General features: G+C 43.0%; 1 protein-coding gene, 1 long non-coding RNA gene and 1 pseudogene across 11 annotated transcripts in view; 1 reads left to right on the top strand and 2 right to left on the bottom strand.

The window, feature by feature from the left end:
• The window catches only part of NHS (NHS actin remodeling regulator), a 502026-nt gene that overhangs the window by 358910 nt on the left and 117114 nt on the right, over positions 1-26002 (bottom strand). The window lies entirely within an intron of this gene.
• LOC147339811 (uncharacterized) lies at positions 18465-24449 on the bottom strand. The gene is made up of 2 exons (XR_015158501.1): positions 23875-24449; positions 18465-18996 (listed from the first exon to the last, which is right to left on the bottom strand). It is a non-coding gene; the product is annotated as an uncharacterized LOC147339811 (long non-coding RNA).
• On the top strand, positions 22861-23647 carry LOC147339812 (poly(rC)-binding protein 2 pseudogene; annotated as a pseudogene).

Here is a 26002-nt window from a genome sequence, read left to right as displayed (position 1 = left end):
ATGAGTATTGAGTGCCTACTATCTGCCGGACACCAGGCAGGACACCAGAGGTACAGCCGTGAATTCGATGGACAGACTCCCTGCCCTTGTGGAGCTTATAGTTTAGTTAAGGGAGTGAAAATGAAAGAGCAACATCATAAAAAAGGGTGGGAAGATAACAAGAGGGTCTGGCAGTCAATATGAAGAGAGTAGGAGGAGGGGTGGAGAAGGTGGGGAAAGGAGAGAGGCACATGTGGTTCAGTCGCTCAGCCGTGTCCGACTCTTTGCAACCCCATGTACTGCAGCCTGCCAGGCTCCTCTGCCAGTGGGATTTCCCAGGCAAGAATACTGGAGTGGGTTGCCATTTCCTGATCCTCCCGACCCAGGGATTGAACCTGGGTCTCCTGCATTGCAGGCAGATTCCTTACCATCTGAGATCTCAGGAAAGCCAATAAGAAAAAGTCAAGGAGATAATATCTCCAGGACTTGGTGATGGACATGATAGAGGAGTGAGAGAGAAAGGGAAGAAGGCCAATTCCTAGGTCCCAAGATTGAGGGTCATTCACTTAGGGCAGAATGTGAGAGAAGAATCATAGCCAACCCAGAAGGTTGTAGGGGTCTAGAGCTAAAGCATATGAAACTGGGGCAATGGAAGCAACTGCCATCTCAGACAGATCTCAGGGCAGAGGCGGGACCCTAGCTGAGAAATGCAGTGATTCTCACAAGAGGTCATTTCCGGACCTGGGCTGGGTTTTTATATCGCTAAAGGTGAGGCCACTAAAGAGCCTGAAGCCACATGCCGGGGAGTGGAGAGCGGTAGGGAAAGAGAGAAACAAGATCCACACCTACTGTTGGATAATCTGAAAAGTAAACACATGTATGTCCCTCTCCTGGGGGGCAGCTCTGAAGGACCGGTGGACAGAACACCACTGCTTGACTGAGTCACGCTGGGGGCAAGGTCCTGCTTGGAGAAAGGAATGTATCCTGGGTGAGAACAGCTCCAGTGGATAAACATTTCCAAAAGGCGGGAGGCGCATGTGGAAGGAGAGAGGGCAAGGGCAAGCTGAGGAACTGAGGTCTTCCTCTAAGTGTTTCTACCCTCTCCGAGAAAACTTCAACTTCTCGTGTGTTTCTGAGGTTCCAGTCTTTCCTTCACATATGTTTGTTCCCCCCTTACTGCTCCTCCAACCTTGAGCACAGACTGAGAGCCCCACATAAGGGTGTACCTGTGCAAGGGAGGAAAGTGAGAGCTGGGACTCCCAGTTACTTCCTGAAGCTCCCAGGGATCCTTGCAGAGGGAACAGCAACTTACCAAGAGGAAGGTCCATCTCAGAGCCGGACGTCTATCCTTGGGGATGTTTGTAACGCCTCCTGGTGGAGTTGGGAGTAATACACAGAGAAGTGGAGTGATAGGGGTGTAGGGGTGGACAACTTGAGATGGGGCTGGGAATCAATCCGTCCCTTTCCCATATACCATGGGGAAGCAACCCTGAGGAGTGAGATGGAAACTTCCATTTGATGTACAGAGGCAGAACACCAGGCACAGTGCCTGGTTCAGAGTTGGCAATCAGCAACTGGCAGCCATGATGATGGTTATGATGATTATGACTATTGAGATTCAGTTGCTATAGATATCCTGTGGCCTTAAATGATCCTAGAATGGTTCACAGAGGAAGAAGCCCCACAGGCTTAGAACAAGTAGATTATAATGCGGAGGGTTTGAGGACACAGTCAATAATCCAGCTCCAAATCAGTCCTTAGCCTTCCTTTCCAGCAAGTGTATGCTGGCCAACTGATGTTCATGTAACTCCCACTCAGACCACTGCCTGAGGAGGGCAGAAGATGCTGCAGGAGGCGAGAGAAAAATCAGAGCAAAACAGGGCCAAGAGGTGGGATGGGAATGGAGAAGAGAGGAGGATAGGGCCAGTCAGGGTCCCAGCAGGGAACAGACGGGATATTCCAATGAGGATGATTTGCAGAGGGTTCTTTCACAGAGGGCCAATGGCAGTGGGTGGGAAAGTGCAGGAACTCAGAACAAGAGGCAGCAGAGCTGTTACCATCCACAGGCTTACAGGTTTGATGGGAGAGAAGTTACCTGGAGAAGACGGTCACACAGGCTTCCCTAAAAGAAGCAGTGACCTTAGGTCAAGGGACAGTCAGCCCAAAGAGGTGACTGAGCAGAATCGATGTCTGGACCTCACAGTCCTCCCACCTTTTGATCTACTTCCAGAACTCTCAATAATTTAGACGTAGCTGGAAGTTTCTGCACAAGGGAACCATGTTGACATAATCCACAGAGCACCCAGGCCACAGAGCAGGAAGGCACCCCACTTCCCCCCACCACCATGCCCCGCTTTGGGAAGTTCACCTTAGGCCACTTTGCTTTTACAAAAGACATACATCCACACCTGTATTCCCTAACCAAAAGAAATCCAAAGAGATTCTCACTTTTACAAGAAAAGGCAAAAAGGGGAAATAGTGCTCAGCGTTTGTTTTGCAAGGAGCAGGTTACAGAGGCAGCAAGCACCCCCAGAGGTGAGAGGGTCGCTGCCACACTCCTCCTTGGGACCTGTGCTCAGCATCTCAGCAGCCAGTCGTCAGGCTTTTACCCAGGTCTGGGAACATCTGGGCTTTATCTCGATTTATTGGGTGCATCCCATAGCAAGATGTGTTTGAAGGTCATTGCTTCCTGAAAGTTTTCATAGGAACACTCTACTTTCAGATAGTGGAGAAACTTGTATTGGGTTTTTTTGACGTTTGTGTGTGTGAGAGTGTGTGTGTAAAGAGAAGACCCCAGCCCGTCGGCAGCAGGACAGGCAGAGTTTATCTCAGAAATGATGATGGGTTTATAGTCACCATCCAAACTCTCTCTTCACTCTTGGGGTGACAGACAAGCCTCATTCTGAAAACAGCCACATATAGGAATAAGTAGAGAACACCCTGGCAAAGAAGCAGAGTTTTCCTGGGGGAAGGGTGCTAACAGGACCACAGGGAACTAGAAAAGTTACTATCAGGGGACAAGAAGAGGTGCCAGGGTGGAGGGGGAAAGCAGAAGAGCTCATAAAAGAAAATAAACATTGGGCAGAGGACGGCATGGAGTAGAAGGTGGCTGGACAACGTGTAGCTGGGGTCTGTGATAAAGGGCTGTGGCCTGAAATCAGGGAGTGATGTGGGGGGCAGGGGATGGGTTCCTGTTGAGATATCACATTTTTCATAGTCCAAGACTTCACTTTCTTCTCTTTTACCTAATGTCCTCCCAGAAGTCCTACAGAGCTTTCCCTAACACTGCAGGGTGTGTGGGTGTGTGTGGGGGTGTGTGTATGTGTGTTTTCACTTGTCACTAAATGATCAGCATTCAATGAAACACTTCTATTTTGGGGGCATTACCATCTCTAAAACAAGACGCAGAAAAGCAGAGGCAACTAGGGGCTGCATTTAATCTTCTCTAATATCGCAGTGCGAAGGAAACTGGGGAATGAAAACATAGTCATTTAGAAAATGGTTGATGAGTCACTGATTGGCACTGGGTAGAGAAAAAGAGAAGTCATTATTCATTCAGAGTATGCCTGGTCTTTTAAAAATAGGCTCGTCACTCTGCTGGAGGGGGTGTCTGGGCTTTAGAGACGGAGCTGGTGGCAGAGGGCAAGGGCCGGACTGCCCCAGGCTGGGAGGGCCGACCCTCCTCCTCTATCTCCCCGCATCTCAGCCGTGGAAAACCCTCCAGCTTTAAGAAACAGAAAGACAGCTTAATGCTGCCTTGTTCTTCCTGTACCTCTTTCTTGAGGCCTTAATAATACTTTGGGGGAAACTTCAGCTTCAGAGGAACCAGGCCAAATAGAAGAGATGGCACTTTTTGTGACCATAATTTTGCCAACAGACCCAACCCTCCATTACTCACAGAGTTCCTTTCCCAGGTCCTGGGCTACCCAGGTCTCTCTGTCTCCCTGCTCTTGACATCTTTGTTGTTTATTAGTTCTGTCATCAAATTAGTGGGGGTAGGGAGATTAGATTAGAACATGGTGAACCATTCACTGGGAGAGGAAAATGAAAGCCCCAGGAAAGCAGAGCTTTGGGGAAATGCTTGGGAATTTGGTCTCTGCGTGTGTGAGAGGAAAACAAAACACAATGAAAATCCTGCCCACTAAAGGTTTGCCTTTGCCTGATAGTTCTTGGGCCTTAATGTGCAGATCTGGGCAATGGGTGAGGCACGGAACCGAAAAGAACTTAACTGCTTCACAATGAGAAGGGCAAAGAAAAGAATGGATCTAGAAGAGGAGGGAGGACAAAGGCCAAGTCAGACTGAGTTGGAGACACTGGGAGAGAGATGCTGGGAAAAAGAGGAGCAAATTTTGGGCTGAAAGGAAATGGAGTTTGGGGGAGAAAGATAAGGGAAGAAGATTGCTATGTGCTACAAATGTGAGTCCTTCTTTACGTTTTGTTGATATGACACAAAAAATTTAAATAGCTTTTTAGTTATTTTGTGTTGCTGGAGTGTTGTTTCTTGCGGATGTAGCACTGAGCTGAGATGGACATCAGGGTGGCCAGGATTTATGCAGATTACAAGTCTAGAGTGTTCCCCCATCCCACATATGTTACGACATATGCTTAACTTTCTTGTATTTTGGCTTCTCACTTGTTTAGTTAGTTGTGCTGCTCATACTGGGCTAAATTTACCTACCCTAAGTAAAGACAAAGTCTTATGTTGGGTCTAGTTTCAGAAACAGGGGCAGATCTGCAAAGGCTCAGTTCATCTCTGCTAGGAATTCTATCTTGAATATTCAGCTGGGTATTCATACTGAATACCCAGAATCTTCCAACTTTTCAGCCTCTATATCCTTCGAGAAACTGCTAAAGTACTGGAGGTAAAGGGAGACTCAGTGACCTACAGACTATTGGGGAATGCTCCCATTTTGTTTGGAGCCTACAAGTATAATACTTCTCATACAATATTATTTTAAATATCATTATATGAATAATATACAATTTTACATATTTTTATCAGAAAAAATTTTAATCGTATGCACTTTATTTAGTTCCTCAAAATCCAGAAAATTATTTTAGGCATATAAACCCTCCTTTAGTCCCACCAAGATGGAACTCTTCTAGAAAAAAAATTGTAGAACAATATACTAAAAGAATTAAACATCTTAATCCAGCAGAATTTATTCTAGGATTCTAAAGTCTCAACAGACATCTAAGAAGTATTTCTTAAGACATAATGCCCATTCTTGATATTAATAATAATCCTTAGCCAACTAAGACTATACAGACACTTCCTTAACAAGATAAAGAATCTCTCTCATAAGCCAACAGCCAACATCATGTCTAACCTTACCAAACAAGCAACACAAGAATTAGAAGCATTTCATTATAGCAAGGAAGAAACAAAGAAGTCCTGATATCACCATGTATTATTCACGGTCATTGAACACTGCCCTGTAGGTTCTAGCCACTATGGTAAGACCTTAAACAGCAAAAAGTGGAAAAACTTATCAACATTCCCAGATAATTTACTTGTTTGCCCTGAGAAACCAAAAGAATCTAATGAAAAACCAATGGGCCACAATCAAATTCATTAACGTGGGCCATTTATAAAAAGTATATACAAAATTCTATCATCTTTTCTATAAATAGCCATCTCCAATTAGAAAATACATTGGGAAAAAGAGTACATTGTTAATAGTAATATATGTTTGTAAAAGCTAGTTTCAATGTGCACAGTGTGCTCCACTGCACACTCATCTGTGACTTTACTGAGTCTTTACCGTATTTCAAGTACTGAACTGCGGCAGAGCTCCCCAACGTATATGTTACAGAGAAAAGCCCAGCACATCCAATCTGGGATTTCACAGGTATCTCTGCTTAGGATGAAATGTAAAAGTCACCTTTTTAAAGTAACTGTATTTCAGTTACTAAGGGGGTTCTGTTAAAGGGGGAAAGAGGGTTGTGCTGAAAAGAGAAATGGGAAAAATGCTAATAGAGGCGGTGAGCAGATGGGGTTCCATTTGCTGTGCCCCATCCACCCATTCTCCTCAGTCCTCCTCCCGGAAGGCTGGTGGGCTCCCTTGCTTCTAGCTGGGTTCAGCCAATGGGGAGTCCCAGCAGGAGATGGGGGGCGGTGGAGAAGAGTGAGGCTGGTGACTGCTTCAGTCTCCTGCTTGCTCTCCCTTGGGTGTTGCTGCCGGCTGCCTGAGCCCCAGTCTTGTAGCCTTTTCTAAACACTCCCCAGTAAAGCCCATGTTTGCCTCTCTTGCCTTCTTCAAGCCTGGCATGATCAGAGCTCCCCACAACTGCCAGTCCTGGGTCCTTGCATTGTCCCTTAGCTGCTTTCTTTGAACCTTGCCCATGCTTTTGTAACAGATCCTTTTACTAAACCTTCCTCCAAGTTGCCCTGACTGATACAGTGATATATGCTCATGGCTCAAGTTTGGGAAGCTGAACTGTGCTATTCAGTCCTAATAAGATGAGTATCATTCTCCCCATTTGACACAGGAGGAAACTGCAGTGTCAAGAGTCTGGAGAGCTAAGGAAGTATCATCAAACTATTAAATGGCTGGATGGTACCCTGCTTTAGAACTTCACCACACAGCCTCTCAGGTAAACCCAAGGCTGTATCCCACTTCCAACCCACCACTTCGCCATTCCTTCAAGAAAAATATAATAGTAACTCTGGCCAACTGGCATCTAACTCCTTGAGTTTCTTTTCTTTCAGGCCAAATGCTTTACGAGGCTGGGCTTTGAGAAGTGGTTGCCTATATAGCCTTGCACTTAAAATCTCTTCAGTGAGCTGGTAGATTAGGAGTTTGGGGAGGAAAGGAGTCCTATACTAAGCTTTAGGCTCCCACAGAACTGACACTGTTGTAGCTGGCTATGTTCAACTTGAAGTGATAAAAAATAAAGCATAATAAGCCTACATCCACCCAAGAGTGACAGACTTCTGAGCTGATTTCTCCCCTTCTGAGGCCATAAGAGGTCTCGCAAAATTTAAGCCAACTAACAGACTCATGTTTTTTCTGTCTTCCCTTAGATTATAAAGGTTTCATAAATAACATGACACTTCATAAAATCATTTATGCAGCGAGGATAAGGACTTACACATTACTCTTCAGACGGAGAGAGGAGAATGTTAAAATTTTAAATAATCTGATGAAGCTCATTTAACTATTTACTGAAGAAAATCTGAGCTACTAACATTTTATTTTATGCTTCATTTTTGCTTTCTTTCTGGCAGGACAACTGTTCTTATAAATTTGAACACTGAACTTCTTTTTTAAAAAATTACCTTTTCTGCATTTGCTAACAGTGAAATAAATGCAAATCCTCAGACAGTCCTTAGAAGGAAGTGTAGCATTATGGATAATAGCTTGTATGGCATCAGCAACTCAGACTGACTCCCCAACTGTGTTATCTCAGGGAAGTTTCTTAACTTCTCTGTGTTTTAGGATCCTCATGTGTACAGTGAGACTAATGATGGTATTTGCTTCATAGAGTTACTGGGAAAAGTACATGAGGCAATTCATGTGGGGCTTAACATAAACACTCAATAATTCCTACTGATTATTTTGTTTCCAAGGCAAACCGTTCAACATCACAGTCATCCAAGTCTATGCCCCAACCACTGATGCCAAAGAAGCTGAACCTTATGAAAACCTTACAAGACCTTGTAGGACTAACACCAAAAAACATGTCCTTTTCTTCATAGGGGACTGGAATGCAAAAGGAGGAAGTCAAGAAACACCTGGAGTAACGGGCAAGTTTGGCCTTGGAGTACAAAATGAAACAGGTAAAGGCTAACAAAGCTTTGCCAAGAGAATGCACTGGTCATAGCAGCACTGGTCATAGCAAACACCCTTTTCAACAACACAAAAGATGACTACATGTGGACATCAGCAGATGGTCAATACTGAAATAAGATTGATTATATCCTTTGCAGCTGAAGATGGAGAAGCTCTATATAGTCAGCAAAAACAAGACTGGGAGCTGACTGTAGCTCAGATTATCAGCTCCTTATTGCAAAATTCAGGCTTAAATTGAAGAAAGTAGGGAAAACCACTAGGCCATTCAGGTATGACCTAAATGAAACCCCTTATGATTACAGAGTAGAGGTAATGAATAGATTCAAAGGATTAGATCTGGGAGACAGAGGGCCTGAAAAACTATGGACAGAGGTTCATAACACTGTACAGGAGGCAGTGACCAAAGAAAAAGAAATTCAAGAAGGCAATGCTGTGGTTGTCTGAGGAGGCCTTACAAATAGCCAAGAGAAGAGAAGCAAAAGGCAAAGGAGAAAGGAAAAGATACCCAACTGATTGCAGAGTTCCAGAGAAGAGCAAGGAGAGATAAGAAACCCTTCTTAAGTGAGCAATGCAAAGAAATAGAGGAAAACAATAGAATGGGAAAGACTGAGATCTCTTCAAGAAAATTGGAGATACCAAGGGAACATTTCATTCAAGGATGGCACAACAAAGGACAGAAACCTAACAGAAGAACGTAACAGAAGCAGAAGAGATAAAGAAGAGGTGGCAAGAATACACAAAACTCTACAAAAAAGGTCTTAATGACCCAGATAACCATGATGGTGTGGTCACTGACCTAGAGCCAGACATCCTGGAGGGTGAAGTCCAACAGGCCTTAGGAAGTATCACTATGAACAAAGCTAGTGGAAGTGATGGAATTCCAGCTGAGCTATTTAAAATCCTAAAAGATGACACTGTTGAAATGCTGCACTCAGTATGCCAGCAAATTTGGAAAACTCAGCAGTGGCCACAGGACTGGAATATGTCAGTTTTCATTCTAAAGAAAGGCAACGTCAAAGAATGTTCAAACTAGTGTACAATTGCACTCATTTCACATGCTAGCAAGATAATGCTCAATATTCTTCAAGCTAGGCTTTAGCAGTACATGAGCCAAGAACTTCCAGATGTACAAGCTGGATTTAGAAAAGGCAGAGGAATCAGAGACCAAATTGCCAGCATCCATTCGATCATAGAAAAAGCAAGGGAATGCCAGAAAAACACCTACTTATGCTTCACTGACTATGTTAAAGCCTTTAACTATGTGGATCATAACAAACTGTGGAAAAATTCTTAAAGAAATGGGAATACCAGATCACCTTACCTGTCTCCTGAGAACCCTGTATGCAGGTCAAGAAGCAACAGTTGGAACCGGACATGGAACAATGGACTAGTTCAAAATTGGGAAAGGAGTATGTCAAGGCTGTATTTTGTCACCCTGCTTATTTAACTTATATGCAGAGTACATCAGGCGCAATGCCAGGCTGGATGAATCACAAGCTGGAATCAAGATTGCCAGGAGAAGTATCAACAACCTCAGATATGCAGATGACACCACCCTAATGGCAGAAAGAGAAGAGTAATTAAAGAGCCTCTTGATGAGGGTGAAGAGGAGAATGGAAAAGCTGGCTTAAAATTCAACATTCAAAAAACTAAGATCATCCCAGTGCATCAGCCCCAAGCTTCCTGTATTAAAATAAATAAATTTAAATTAAAAAAAAAAAAACACTCAAAGTGAAAAAACTAAGATCATGGCATCTGGTCCCAACACTTCATGGCAAATAGATGGGGAAAAAGTGGAAGCAATGATAGATTTTATTTTCCTGGGCTCCAAAAATCACTGCAGACAGTGACTGCAGCCATGAAATTAAAAGACACTTGCTCCTTGGAAGAAAAGCTATGACAAACCTACACAGCATATTCAAAAGCAAAGACATCATTTTGCCAACAAAGGTCTGTATAGTCAAAGCTATGATTTTTCCAGCAGTCATGCATGAATGTGAGAGTTGGGTCATAAAGAAGGCTGAGCACCAAAGAATTGATGCTTTCAAATTGTGGTGCTGGAGCAGAGTCTTGACAGTCCCTTGGACTGCAAGGAGATTAAACCAGTCAATCCTAAAGGAAATCAATCCTGAATATTCATTGAAAGTACCAATGCTGAGGCTCCAATACTTTGGCCACCTGATGCAAAGAGCTGACTCACTGGAAAAGACCCTGATATTGGGAAACATTGAAAGCAGGAGAAGGGGATGACAGGATGAGATGGTTGGATGGCATCACCAACTCAACGGACATAAGTTTGAGCAAACTCCAGGAGATAGTGAAGGACAGGGAAGCCTGGTATCCTGCAGCCCAGGGGGTTGCAAAGAGTCAGACGTGACACAGCAACTGAACAGTAACAATTATTACCATCTTGAAACTTCTAAAGATGTCTGTATGCAAGTGGACTGTAATTTATAGAGAAAAACTAGCATAAACCATCATATAAGGCAGAACTAATGGATGGTCTGGACTACAGAGTGTCATAGAAATACAGATGATGGAGAAATTCCTTCCAGCCTGGTATTCTAGGGAAGGCTGCATGCTGAAGTGCTGTTTGGATTGACCCAGAAGATGGTTGGAATTTTGATACATTAGAAGGGAAGGAAACAAAGGGGACAAAGGCCCAGAGGAAATGAAGGCAAGGTCATGTCTGGGGAAGAGAGGAGGCAGGAGCTCAGCTGGAGCACAGTATGCATCAGGGGTGCGGGAGCCCGAGGGCCTGGAGGCTGGATGGGAGAAGACAAGACACAAGATAGGATGCAGGTGGGCTGGTCTAGGGGCCTGTGAGAAACGGAAGCCAAGCACAAAAGGAAAACTGGGGCTGGAGTCAGTAATTTGGGTGATCTCATCCTGACTTTCTATTCATTGGCCCATGAGACCTCTGGATTCAGTTTTTTCACTTAGGAATGGAGAGCACTGGATGTGGCTATCTCTTTGAGACTCTGGTTTCCATTCTTTTGGTCATACATTTACAAGTGCAATTTCTGGATCATATAGTGGTTCTATTTTTAATTTCTGGAAGACCCTCTACCATGTTTTCCATAGTGGTTACATTGTTTTACATTCCCACTAACAGTGCACAAGTGTTCCAACTTCTCCACCTCCCCAGCACCATCTGTATTTTCTGGTTTTTAGATAGCAGCTATCCTATTGGGTGTGAGGGGATATCTCACTGTGATTTAGATTTGCAATTGCTCTGATGATTAGTGATGCTGAGCACCTTTTCATATGCTTGCTGGCTGTCTGTATATCATCTTTGGAAAAATGTCTATTCAAGTTCTTCACCCATTCTCTAATTGGGATATTTGACTTTTTTTGAGTTGTAGGAGTTCTTTATATATTCTGAATATTAACCCCTTATCAAATATATGATTTGCACTGTTTTCTCTTATTCTGCAGGTTGCCTTTTCACTTTGTTGGTTATGTCCTTTGATGAACGACACTTCTGAAGTTTTACGCTGTCCAGGCTGTCCATTTTTGCTTTTGCTGTCTGTGCTTGTGGTGTTATGTCAAAGAAATCATTGCCAAATCCAATGTCATGAAGCCTTTTCTCTTTGTTTTCTTCCAGGAGTTTTAGCATCTTGTATGTCACCAGTCTGTAAACTTCCCAGTTGCACAGGGCTTTGGCTTGCAGTGAGAAGCCCAGGGACACCGGGGACAGCTGCACAGGAACACACAGGGTCCAGACACCAGAGCAGTGCAGCAGACAGGATGTAGGATAACTCCTTGGGACACAGGCACCAGCTCCAACATCCAAGGATCAGTTGTACTGTGTAAAAGAGTGAGAGAAACTGCAAGTCTTTATAGCTCTAAGCATCCTCTCGTGCATTAATTCAATCTACACTTACCATGCATCATACATGATAGAAGACGTGGTTCTAGGCACTTTGCATGTGTTCTTTTCATCCTCTGGATGCACAAACTAAGCATCTACTAGGTACCTGTAGGCACTGGGGATTAAACGTGATCGAGACACATCACTCATGGTCGAGGAATTCACCATCTTGCCAAAGTCACCAGGGTTTGTATTTGTTTCCCTGTTTCTCCTTCTCCCTCTCTTTCTTACACTCTGGCTCTTCTTTCTCTCTGACTAATCTTGCTTATAGCTCAACATATGTCAGGCTGTCAACATATGGCATATTTTGCAAACAGATAAACAGTGGCACATATGCAACCATATATTCCTGGCACGCAGATGCCCCAGCTTGGCTTCGTCAGCCTCAGCAGAAAGTGCTTGGTAAGTCTCTCTCAGAAATTCAAGAATGCAAGAGCTGCTCATGTATCCTCTGACAAGTGGTTAAAAGAAGTTGTTCCTTGTCTTAAGTGTGAAAGCGGGAAAGCTGCCTCCCTGCTCTTTCAGTCCAGAGGCATTCAAGACCAAAGGCTCTGTCCTCACTCTCCACTGTCTGGGATGTTCTGACCAGAGGTCAATTTGCCCATTAGAGATCCTTTTGTTTCTCCATTGGCAGTGATTCATTATCTCCTCTGTGGCAGTACATCAGCCCTCTGTGGATGTGGATGAGCTGGACTCTAGGAGTCTCAGGTATATTTTGTCCATGTAAAAATAAAAATAAGTGTGCAGGAGACTCTGTAGATGCCCCCCCCCCCCCGCCCATATCCTTCCACACTGTCATTTCCCTGCACATCAACCCTAATGTCTGGATCTGTATTTCTTTGTCTGAGGGCATTCTCAGCTCGTGCATGCAATAGGCCCTGAACTGCCTCTCCTCCAGCATCCCTCAACCCACTCCTCATGAGACTATGCTGGATGAATACCCCAGTTTTCTCACCCTTCATGGATGATTCTGAAGCCTTGGCTCCCAGAGCTCCCATGGGGAGACTTGCTGGGTAGTATATCCTAGTAGGCTTCCTTCTTTTTCCTTCCTCTTTCCCACCACTCCCCTACTGGTGTTTCCTGCAGTTACCCCATAAACAAAGTACTTGTACTTGAATCTCTGTGTGAGGGTTTTCTTCGGGGGTACCCCAATTAAGATACTCTGGAATTCAATTCTGGGGAAAAGGGTGAGCAATTATAACACAGGATCTCCTCAAACGTGGGCTTCTGATGGTGGCCCAGGAAGCAATCTGCACCAAAAAGAAAAATGCTCCTGGATAGCAGTGGAAGCAGCAGCAGATCCCACACTGTTGGAAATACTCCACCCAAATCAGAGTGGGTCACTGGGTCTGGGAAGAATTTGTCCCAGCAGCTAAGCAGAACTGCCCAGCCCTGGTCATGAGAAAATGTAAACCAAAGATAGAGTGAGTAAGTTAGCTTCTACCCCTTTTTCTACTCCGGTGCAACTTCTTGCCTCTTGCCTCTTAAGATCATGTTTTCTTCCTTTTCCATGTAAAGATTAAAATGATACACAAATGATAAGATCAGGGAAAGCTGCAACCCAAGACGAAAATGAACATGGCTGTTGGGTTGTTATAACGGCTCAGCATATACTAAATCTGAGTTAACATGTAACTGCTAAAAATTCGGGTTAGACCCATAGAGGCAAAAGTCATTTAACAAAGGTAACTCCAGACATCAAATTTTAAAATTATCTTTATTATGATTGTCATCCAAATTTTTCAGCGAAGTCTTAGGGGCAAATTTTATAAGCTGACTATGGGAAGGAAGAAAATAAGAGTCTGAAATGAGAATGGTGCCCAATACATCTTGACCGTTGATTCACTGAGTAAGCTCTAGGCCAGCACTGTCTAACAGAACTCTCTATGATGATGGAATGTTCTAGAGCTACGCTTTCTAATACAGTAGCTGCTAACCCCATGTGGCTATTGAGTATTTGCAATGTGGATAGTGCATTCAGTATGTATTGCTGCTGCTGCTGCTAAGTCCCTTCAGTTGCGTCCAACTCTGTGTGACCCCATAGACGGCAGCCCACCAGGCTCCCCTGTCCCTGGGATTCTCCAGGCAAGAACACTGGAATGGGTTGCCATTTCCTTCTCCAATGCGTGAAAGTGAAAAGTGAAAGTGAAGTCGCTCAGTTGTGTCCAACTCTTAGCAACCCCATGGACTGCAGCCCACCAGGCTCCTCCATCCATGGGATTTTCCAGGCAAGAGTACTGGAGTGGGGTGCCATTGCCTTCTCCGCAGTATGTATTACTTAAATAACTCATCTATTGCATTATTACATATGCTGTTCAATAGAGCTTTATAATTGCGATACAATCACAGAATGGTTATTTCAGTGCCAGCTGTTTCCCTATCCCCTTCTTCTTCCTCTCCCCAGTGAAGCCCTGACTTGAGACCATTTTCCTGTCTTTGACTCAAGTATCCCTTTCAGCAGGGGTCCCCAACCTCCAGGCCATGGACCAGTACCTCCTGTCAGATCAGTGGCAGCATATGAGATTAGAAATAAAGTGCATGATAAATGTAATGTGCTTGAATCATCTAGTAACCATTCCCTCACTCCTGATCCATGGGAAAATTGTCTTCTATGAAATTGGTCCCTGGTACAGAAAAGGTTGGGGACCACTGCCCTACAGGACTGATTTTCTGTCTATTCTTCAGACTTGCTCGCTGTCCACCACCTCCCAGGCTTTGGGATCTATTGGTGGAAAGGATCACGGAGTTTGTTCATCTCCAAACCAAATTCCTCTTTAATCTCTTTCCTATTGACTCAACCAGGAGGTAAGGACACCAGAGAAAATGTGGTGACTTGCTGCAAACCTTACATCATGGACATCATACCCCTTCTTCCCTTCATCCTTGGGCCTGCTCTGAATTTGTGGAGAGACCCTGACAAACTACTCCTCATGGAATAGTGAGGCAGATGCTGTCAGAGGTCTGCACACATCCCCTTAGAGGCCTTCACCATCTTCATGCACATCTGTTACTCCCAACCCCCTCCAGCTGGGACCTGCAACTGTTTGTTGTAGGAAAGTCCTCAGGCTTCAGGAACCTGCTTTGTCTATGCAAGTAGATCCAGAAGTGCCTGGGAATCTACAGTGCAGTGACTTCTGATCCAGTGATTAGCAAGACAGCAAGGTGGGTGGTCTACAACTACTCCAGCTCCCTTGTCCCCTGGTTAGGATTTACACTATCCCCAGACCAGGACTGAGTCCGGGTTACCCTCCAGGGACTTCACTTGAAGTATGACTCCTCCTTGCAATTCTTCTCTTTCCAGTTCCATTTCCTTACTGCTTTTTATGAACCTTCATCTCAGAGTCTACTACTGAGGAATCCAATCTAAAAGAACTATTTTCTTACACTCAAAAAGGGATTCCCAGGTGGCACAGTGGTAAAGAATCTGCCGGCCATTGCAGAAGATGCAAGAGACATGAGTTCAATCCCTGGGTCGGGAAGATCCCCTGGAGTAGGAAATGGTAACCCACTCCAGTATTCTTGCCTGGAGAATCCTGTGGACAAAGGAGCCTGGCGGGCCACAGACCATGGGGTCACAAAGAGTTGGACATGACTGAGTGACTAAGCACACACACAATAAAAAAAAAAAAAAAAAAAACTAAAATCCTCTACAGCTTCTTCTCCTTGTTTGGTTTTTTGGTTTGTTTGTAATCTTTCTTTTTTTAACCTTATTTTCCAAGAGACCAGTGGGCAGAAATATTTTCCAATTAAACATTTAAAAATATTTTGAGCCTAGCAGAACAGATCAGTGTTACCTTATACTCTTGAAAATGGTGTTCTCTGTCCAACAGATACATTCTTCAGAGGTCCTCAACCTAAACCTGTGAATAACTACCTCGGTGTCAGGTCCTCAAAATATAAAGGGAAAGAGAGGGACGTGTCACGATTCAGCAAATATCTGTCATGGGTGTACAGCATTTGAGGCATCCATCCCAGACGGAGAGATGACAGCAACAGGGCGCCCCGAGTTGGTCTCATTTCACACAGTTTTGAATGAATGTGCTCATCAGACTGCTGAGCAACATGCTTGGCGACGAGGACTTATTAAAGATGGAATTGGGCTCTTCAAAATCTTTTTTAAAAATTACCAAAGGGCTACTTCATGGCCTAGTTTCTTTATTAAGCAATAATGTATGGAACGTCTTGTTTTCAGTCCTCAGCAGCTGCCAAAACCTGAACATGTCAAATCCAAGCGATCACAGCCATCCAGGAGATCTATTAATAGCAAGATAATTTTCAAGTCCACTGTACCAAGCAGTGTTTTGTTTTCTGGTTAGGCATATAATACATTCCATATCATGTCTGCTGAGTTCTGTTTTGAGGTTCCACTTTTAAAAATAAATCAGGCTTGTTTTAAATTAGGGCAACAATAAATCCATCAGTGTTTGGTATTTTGGCTTGGGATACTGTGGGACCACAGCTAATATCTAGGTTTATGGAACCTAAATTAAAACACTCTTTTTATATTCTTGTACTGTGTTTCCTGGTGTTTGTCTGGAACCACAGAAGTGAAAGAAGGAAAAGAGTTCTCTGGCAAGGAAGCAAATTGTAATAATACAAAGAGGCATATTATCTAACATGGATTCTAGTCTGCTTGGGGGCATCTCATATGAGGGGAAGAAAGGCACAAGTAGGAAAATACATTTCCCCCCGTTCTAACCATTTACCAAGGCCTCTGCCTCTGTATTTGTGTGTATTTAAAAATCCTTCCCTACTGCAGGGCCATAAAGCTATTGTGACGGTTAATTTTTCAACTTAGCTAGGCTATGGTGCCCAGTTATTTGGTCAAATACCAGTCTAGACATTGCTGTGAAGACATTTTACAAATGTGATTTAACATTTATATCAGTAGACTTTGATAAAGAAGGTTACCATCCATAGTGTGTAGAGGCCTTATTCAATCAGCTGAAAGCCTTCAGAGAAAGGACTGAGCTTCCTCAAGGAAGAAGGAATTTGTTCTCCAAACTGCCTTCAGACTCAAGACTGTTAACAGCAACTCTTGCCAGAATTTCCACCCTGCTGGCCTGCCCTGGGGATTTTAGACTTTCCAGTCCCACCCCTACAATGTTGTCAGTCAGTTCCTTAAAATAGCTAAATAACTAAATCAATCTCTCTCTCATATATATATATATATATATATATATGCACACATATACATATATATGTATCATGAATTCACACACATACACCAATAAGGTATATACACCAATCTATACATATACACACATCCTATCGGTTCCATTTCTCTGGTGAACTCTAATACAGATATTCTCTTATGTGTTGTTCTAAAAGTTAAGTTTGGCATTTTACAACTAACTTCTTAACCCATCTGGAATTGATTTTGAGGATATATTCCTGATTTATTATTTCTTCAGTCAATTTCATGTGTTTGAGGAAATAAAAAGAGTTAAATGTCTGCGTTTGCCAGTCCTCTTGGTTGTAATTTTGTGTGTCTTTTTAAAAGCATAAACATCTAGTTCTCACTGCACAAATTCTGATTCAACAGGTCTGAGTTGGGGCCTAAGCACATATATTTTGTTAATACAGGCAATTTTGAAGTTCTATCTAGAAGAAAATATAGAATGAATATTTTTAATATCCTTTAGATAGGAAACATCTGAAAATGACATCAGAGACAAAATCTACTAAGAGAAAAAGCATGAAATATTTGACCATATTAAATATTTCTAAACTGTATAGAACCATCAGTTATAAGATGAATAAGCTCTAAAGATCTAAGGTATAACATGGTGACTAGTTGACAATAGTGAATATTGTATAACTGAAATTTGCTGAGAGTAGAACTTAAGTGTTCACACCAAAGATAAGGTAAATATGTGAGGTGATGCACATGTTAATTAACTCAATGGTCAGAATCCTTTCACAATGTATGAAAAAAAGTGTTAGTCACTCAGTCATGTCCAACTCTTTTGCGACCCCATACACTCTAGCCCACCGGGCTCCTCTGTCTATGGGATTCTCCAGGCAAGAATACTGCAATGGGTTACCATGCCCTCCTCCAGGGGATCTTCCTGACCCAGGGAGTGAACTCAGGTCTCTTACATTGCAGACAGATTCTTTACTGTCTGAGTCACCAGGAAAGTATATGTATATCAAATCATCACTTTGCACACTTTAATTACAATTCTATTTCTCAATTAAACCTCAATCAAGCTGAAAAATTCATATAGAAAAGTGCATCCACAAGATTTTTAAATTTCTGTACAGCAAATACCACCAGAAGGAAAGTAAAGAAGTAAAAGGACAGACTTGGGAAAATGTACGATACATATTAAAAATTAATATCCCTATATAAAAAGCTCTTATAAGTAAATACTACAGGAAAAACGAATAGATCAGAATGATTAAGAAACTGAGTTCTGGGGTCTCCCTGCATGGTTCTGAATCCTGGCTACAGCACTTACAAGATCCTGGTGGACACATTATTGCACCTCTGCCTCTATTTTTGCATCTCGAATATCATAATAATAATAACTTCATTGGGTGATGATGAATATTAAAATAGGTAATGACTGCTAAGGGTTTAGAACAGTAACACATTGTAAGGCATCAATAAATATTAACTTTCTAATTAAAAGAGGAACCTTCCAAAGAAAAGTGGACAGATGACATAAATGGTTGATTCACTAAAAGCAACAATAATGTACATAAATCAATATCTAAGTGACAAACTTATTCCAAGATATACTTAGCATACAACCACTGGATGCTAAATGAATCTTTCCAAATAAAATAATAAATTGGCTGCCACCAATAATATAAAAATAATTTAATGACTTTTTAAATTGTTAAAGTAAAACGTGAAAACCTATGCCTGATTCAAGCTGTTTAACAGAGTAACAGTATTAATAGCTAACATTTAAACAGCACTTGCTGTATGCCAAGGCATCACATGTTTTGCATTCTTTTGCAAAGAATACTATTATGATTTCCTTCTTCTGGCTGAGGAAACTGAGGCTCAGAGAGGTCTAATAATTTGTTCAAGGTCATACAGCTAGGAAAATGGCAGATCTGTGGTTGATCCCAAGCAGTCTGTTTCCTGAGTCTGTGCCTTTAACTGGCATAAGACAGAAAAAACTATATATAAATATGAAAGATCATTTCTTAATTATTTGGTGTCTGAAAGTTACAGCTGTGAGCTATCCAGCACGTTCCCTGGTCTCTTGCAGGTTTCCTAACTTCATGCAGTTTCACCAAGCATTAAAGCATCAGGGTGGACGTGGTGGTGAAGATGTGCTAGCTGTCAAATGGTTCCATTGTGCTGCTTGCTGTCACTTTCTGAGGGATCTGTTGAGGGAGACGGACAACATGAAACCTCTAACTACAAGCAGGTCTGTCAACTGACAAGGTTCTTATAATTTCTGCTTTCCCTCTCCATCAAGACCACCAACTATAGAAAGTTATTTATAAGGTTGTTTTTCCCAAGGTTGTCCATCCCATTCTATTGTGCAAGAGGCATTTTTATACCCCATTACCAGCACAGCTCTGTATACACTACAAAGAGCAAATGTTCAACAAAAGTATAGATGAGGAGGAGGAGGAGGCTCAGGCATATTACCTAGCAAATGCTCAAAAGAGGGGTGATGTGGCTGACTAGTTAAAAGCAGAACTTTAGGGTCTGAGTAGACCTGGGTTCAAATCCTGTCACCACAATTTACAACTTGTGGGTCCTTGTGCAAGTCAGTTAATCTCCTGGTGTCAAATAGAGATAGGAGGGCATTCTAAAGATTTAATGATATAATTCTTGTCAAGAATTCAGCCAGAGCTGCTACTCTCGATCATCATCATCAACATTTCAACTTAACAAAAAGCTTAGAAACTATGACTTCATCACATTCAAAATTATCGATAGACTTCAATGTCATCTGAAGCAAAGACATAGATCTATGCCATGGAAGACAGAAACTGAGAGTTTAAAGTTTTTGGTGACAAACCTTTCTTGTGGTCTCAATAGTATAAAGTGAGTACAAGATGGTGGCCTCAGGTGGTCAAATGTAATCAAGACTGGTAATTCCATCTGGAGTCACCTGATGAACCTTGTCATTTCCCGAGAGAAATTACCCTCCCTCTGCCCCCAGTACTGTTGTGACTTAGAGATGTTATCCTTTCCCAACTCAGCATGGCCACGGTCATCCACTATCAATGCTTGAGGACAATAGAAAGCTGGCTTGGACCTATTCTGCCTGTTCGTTATTGCCCCACATAACCCCACTTCTTTTCTTTCAACAGACAGGGTTAATATGTGCAGCCTTAGATTATAATTTGAAGTCTGCAACAGAGTCGTGTTGAAAAAAGCCAAGGAATAGATTTTGTTAAACAAAAACCAGTGAAACTAAAGGAAACATCATCGTTTTTGTACCGAATGCAATCTAATGATAAGCTGTATATGTGAGAATCCATCTGTTCCTTGGGTTGTAATTAAATTTCTCCTTGAACAACCATCTTGTATACTTAGGGGAAACTGTTTACATTTCATCATATCTTTGAAAAGGTAATCGATCTCTATCTTAATCAACCTTTCTTACTTGGATCACTTCTTTGAAAGGCTGATGAACACGGTTGCTTTTAAAAAAACATCTCAGCAGTGAATTTGACTGGTATCAGAAGTACCATAAATCAGTGCAGTTTTAGAGATAGTTTTGATAATGAATGGCTCTGATGCCCAAAGCACCTTTGGCAGACTGATGCAGCAATGGCTCCCAATTTGTTCAAGTCTCTCTATATCCATACCCTTGGGGAGTCTCCTTCTACTTAGACTTTAGACTTGGCTGTGTGATTGTCTGATCCACAGCATAAACACAAATGTGATGCAAGCAAAGATTTGAAAAGCACGTGCACACTGGAGCTCTCCCTTTCTTGCTATTCTTAGGACTCTTGCTATAGCTGCAATGTGAATAAACCCATCTGGGGCTGTCTGATGAAAGATAAGAGAAATCCATAGCTGGAACTTAAATGGCTGCCTCAGCTAACAGCCAGCCAGCATCCTAGCTGACCCAGTGGCCACCTGTAAACACATCGGAGTGACACCTAGTTGAGACCAGCAGAAAGCTCATCCATTTGAGCCCAGTCCAGATTTCCAGATTACAAAATTGTGGTGGCTATTTTTAAGCCACTAGGCTGTGGGGAGGTTTGTTATACAGTGAAAGCTAACTGACTCAGTGGCCCAGTTAGAGCAGAGTTGTTGCACCAGCACTGGGACAGAGGTTGGACTCCATCTGAATTATTTTGCTTATAAACAGCTGTGAAGGACACGAACCTAGAACAACCAAACGTGAGCCAACACCAGGTGGTCCATCCAGCCACAGACACACAGGTACCTCACGGTGATTAGGAAAACTAGAGTACACCCTGTCACAGAGGAGAGGGGCAGGCTGGCCCTTCTCTATTCAGTGTTTGGGATCAGTTGAGTAGACACCTGAAATTATGAGGATTTTAGGAACACTGAGAGCCTCCAGTTCAGCACCACCTAAAACTTCATTTGTTTGCTATTTTGTGTTTCACGCTTTGCACAAAGCTCCTGAAGCCCTTGGTTGGATCAGATCAACTGATTCGTGAAACTGAAACTTCTTCTGTGACTTTTTTTCATCTATTTTTCCTAAGTATACGCTCTGTAAAATCTCCCTTAGGAAAAGGGTTCTGTGGTCATATAAATTACTAGATACTCCTGATTCCTCTTGGAATTTCACAATGTACCTCGGTATACTAAAGTCCTGATTGTTTTCATTTATTCCAGTGCTGAGATGTATATGACCATGGAACTCTTTTTGTGAGTAAAATATATTAAATCCTCATTAACCAATGCTTTTCAGAGAATGCTTTGAGAAAGTTTTTTCAAAAAACTTTCTTACAGTGAGATATGGTATACATATGGAAAAGTACATGAAGCACAAGCACGCAGCACAATGAATTACTGTAGACCAAACACTCCTCCAGCTACCACCCTGATCAACAAGCAGATCACTGCCAATACCTCCACTAGACCCCTGCGCACTCCTAATCCATCAGGATTTCCTCCTTTCTCTCGAGAAAGAACCACTGCCCTGACTTTATGGTAATAACTTCCTTGCCGTGTTCACTGTTTTGCCACCTAGTATATATACCTAAACTTGAGATTTGTTCCGTGTGTTTTTGAACGCTATATAAATGGAATTATATGCTACATATCTGAGGGGCAGGTGGTGTAAGTATCTTCAGCTTTAACAGAGAATGTCAAAGTCTTTGCCAAACTGAGGGAAAGAGGACCCGCTGACATGCCTACCACCAGGGTACAAGAGTTCCAGTTGCTCACTAGCAGATGTTTTCATTTCTGCCATCTACTCAATGGACAGTGGAGCTTTGAATTTGCATTTCTCTGTTTAGTAAGGAGGTTGAGCACATTTCGTTATGTTTACTGGTCATTTGTATATCTTCTTTTGTGCTGCTCATGTTCAAGCTTTCTGCTCATTTCTCAATGGAGTTTCTACTTCTCTCTTAATGGATAGGAGTTCTTTATCTATTCTAGATAAAAGTATTTTATTGGGTACAGGAGCTGCAAATGTATTCTCTTGCTCTTTGGCTTGTTTTTTCTCTTTCTTAATGGGGTCTACTGTTGAACAAACATTCTTCGTTTAAACATAATCACATATATCAGTTGTTTTCCTTTTATGCTTAGTTCTTAGTGTGACTCCTGTAATAACACCTGTCTCTGGGGCCAGTGGTATTCCAAGGAGCTGGACTTGAAATAGTCAAGTCACTGGTCACTGCTGCCGCTGCTAAGTCACTTCAGTCGTCTCCGACTGTGAGACCGGCAGCCCACCAGGCTCCCCCGTCCCTGGGATTCTCCAGGCAAGCACACTGGAGTGGGTTTCCATTTCCTTCTCCAATGCATGAAAGTGAAAAGTGAAAGTGAAGTCGCTCAGTCGTGTCTGACTCTTGAGATCCCATGGAATGCAGCCTTCCAGGCTCCTCCATCCATGGGATTTTCCAGGCAAGAGTACTGGAGCGGGGTGCCATTGCCTTCTCTGGCACTGGTCACTGGTATTAGTCAAAGCCAAAAACTGCAGGTTGGAGAAGAAAAGGGAGGTGGGTGGAAATGGGGAGGGCAGAATGCCAGAGAAGGAATGATAGGGGTTATCAAGAAGGCAACAGGGGCCCTTCAGGTGGATAGAGGGTATGACTGCAAGTGGACTGAATGTCACGTTCACCAGACAGCTCCTTAAGCGTGGAAAGGATGGTGGCAGTATCTCAGAATGAACAGAGAATCAGTTAAGAAGATGTGTGGGGAGAGTAATGTACATATCAACATCTCCAAAGGGAATTATGCTGAGAGAATTACCACTCTGGCTGGACCCACAAATGCCATCTTTAAAGCCTTTGCTACCATCATGGATGAACTGGAAGAGGACATCAGCACAGCTGCCAGCAAACCCTGGTCACCCTGAGCCTAGTGGTCCCTGCTAGCAGTGTGGCTCTCTCACTCAGAAAGGTGGTTTTGAGATCAACAAAATATGACAAGGGAGTACAGGGGTTCAGGACCAGGTGGCAGGGAATATGCCTCCCTACTCGAGTGACCAGGCCATTATAATCTCTGATGTAAGCCATCACTGAGTGTATCTGACAAGCCCTTCTGGTCATGTTGGAGTCACCCTGACTCCAAAGGCCATCCAGCTCTCTGGTCATCTTTGCAGTGATCAGGACACATAAGACACAGGCAATGATGGCAAGGGCTTTCCTCATCCCTACTCCACTGCCCATCCATGTGCCTCAACCCTGGAGGCCTGCAGAATTCAAGGATGCTATTTCACAGCCACATTTGACCAAGCTTCCCCTGTTGGCAATGTGAAAATCTTGTTTTCCTCTGAGGCATGGCAACCCTGGATTCAGTGACATTGAATCCACTCTCCAGAGATGTATCTACTGTGACTACTCATGGACTCATCATTTCAAGCATTTTCATTGACCTCTTACGGGTACCACCATACAAGGGGTAGCCATTCTCTTCTCCAGGGGATCTTCCCAACCCAGGGACAGAATTCAGTCTCCTGGACTGCAGGCAGATTCTTTACCATCTGAGCCACCAGGGAAGCCCACTACCACCACACAATGGGGCATTAGGGTGCCCAAATCAGTAAGAGTCATCAGACATGGGGCATAGTTCATCACTGCAAACTCAAAGGAAGGACCTACCGTTAGGCCAGTGGCCATCATTGGATCTGCCGCCAGCATTAGCCTGGTTCCGTATCTAGTTGTCCAACTGTCCTCAGAAACAGGTGGCACAGGGAGCTGCTAAGACAATGCAGATCCGTCTACAATCCTCTCTGGCTGTTCACCGCTCTTGATCCATCTGTGTTGTTTCTGAACAGTCAGCATTTCCAGGTTTTAAATAGTCTGTAAGTTTCCATTTCTTTACACTTTACCATCCACTTGTGACTTTTAAATTATTCTAATTCCTTTCTCCATTCAGCTGTTAGAGCTGAGTTCCATATTTAGTTTTATAAGCTTCTCCCTGTTTTGTTTTATTTTGGGGTTTTATGGTCATGAATTTCTTCTTGCTTGTCACAGACCCAGAAGACTAGAATATTAATACAATGCAGCTTACTCTATGAGGTCAGAAATTTCTTAAAAACTAATTAAAAGATGGACTGGAAAAATTGTTAGCCAGATAAGGTTTTCCTCATGGTTGTCTTTGCTACTGTTTTGTAATCACAGGAAGCTTGAAATCTTGATAGATTCTTGTTCTTGGTATCTTTTCGCTTTATTCTCCTGTGACAAAAGCTACAAGGACAAGAACATCACATCCTCTTGGTAGTGACTGTGGAGCAGCCTTTTGGAAGTCAAAGAACTGCCATTTATTCGTTTGCTCCTACCTGCTAAGCATTGTACTGAGCTGCGGACATACATCACGCAGTTGATTCTCTCCCCAGTTCTGGAGGGAAGTGTTACTAGCCCTCTTTAAAGTGGGAAAGTGAAGATTCACTGAGGCAAAATACCTTGAGCAAGGTCACACAGGTCAGCCAGCCAGTCAATGGCAAAGGCTGGATCTGAACTCCAGACTGACTCTCACCCAAGTTCATGGCTTTCCCACTGCAACATGCTACCCTCTGGTCAGAGCAGGGGACTTGGCTAACTGGTTCTGTGAAATGGGAGAATAAAGTGGCACCTTTGCTGCAGGATAAATGATGAGGAAAAATCCTTTCTATTTACTGTCTTGGTGTGGCTTACCCTAGAAGTGGGACCTAAGAGAGGAATGTGAGTTCAAACTATTTCTTTGTGTGGTGATTCCAGGAAACAGTAGTGGAGAAAGTGAGATAGGAAGGTACACCAGCCAAGAAAGGGAAGATTATCAAACATTGGGGGTCACTGGAGCACAGTTCTGCTGGGGAACTCCCAGAGGTTGCCCTGTACCCTAGAGTTAGCAAAATTCACCATGGCTCCAGTGCAGGGCTGAGGCAGCTGGTTTTTTTATCTGCCAACTCCCACCCATCATTAGATGAGGGCGGCCATGGAGGGATTAGTGCTCTGGCATTTGGGTTCCCCCTGAGGACTCAAAAGGGTCCTGTTGGCCAAGCCTTGCAGGTGTTTGTAGTAAAGAGCTTTTGGTGTAGAGGTGGACACCCAGGGGATGTGGCAGAAAACCAATACTGTCTCCTCCACCCTCTGCTAATAAAACCCAATGTGAAAGAGAAAGAAAAGCTCTGGTAAAGAAGAGAAGGCTATAGAAAAGGTTTAAATCCCTCCAAAGGGCTGTGCAATATAATATTCCTGAGACATTCACAGTGGCACCTTCCAATCTAATTTGCCACACTCAGGAAGTGACACCCACCACACTACAGTTTAATAATTTAGCTATTATTCCAGAGCGATCCTATTAACAGTCCATTCATTTTCTCCCCAGCGGTTCAGCCATTGAAATTCACCCACTTCGTCTTGTGACTATTAGTGATACTCTGGGAAGTATTATTCAGGAGCATGTACCGAAAAAGATTTGACAAAGATTTCACATGCAACCTGATACGAAAGACATGATTTCCACATTGGACTGGGGAATGGGCTGGGCTGGGTTGAGTCTCAGACACTCTCTTATAGCTGGAGTTTTTCCAGCTCCCTTTCCCATTCACAAAATGGGGGGAGGGGTGGCCAGTCCAAGCGGTGTTTAGAGATTTTAAAGACTGACTAAATAAAGGGGCTTTTTAATGCTAATTAACCCACTTAATCCCTTTCAGAGACTAGCATTTTCAATAGCTTTAAAATAGACGAAAAATGTAATAAATGGGGAGGGAGGGAGGAGCTGACTATTGAATAAGGTGACAACTGA

The sequence above is a fragment of the Bos grunniens genome, chromosome X (genome assembly GCF_055505025.1).
Source record: "Bos grunniens cultivar Pamir isolate PY7600 chromosome X, Bosgru_T2T1.0, whole genome shotgun sequence".
In the NCBI taxonomy this organism is placed as follows: domain Eukaryota; kingdom Metazoa; phylum Chordata; class Mammalia; order Artiodactyla; family Bovidae; genus Bos; species Bos grunniens.
The sequence above is the reverse complement of the archived record's forward strand: the minus strand, read 5'-3'. Positions and strand labels throughout refer to the sequence as shown.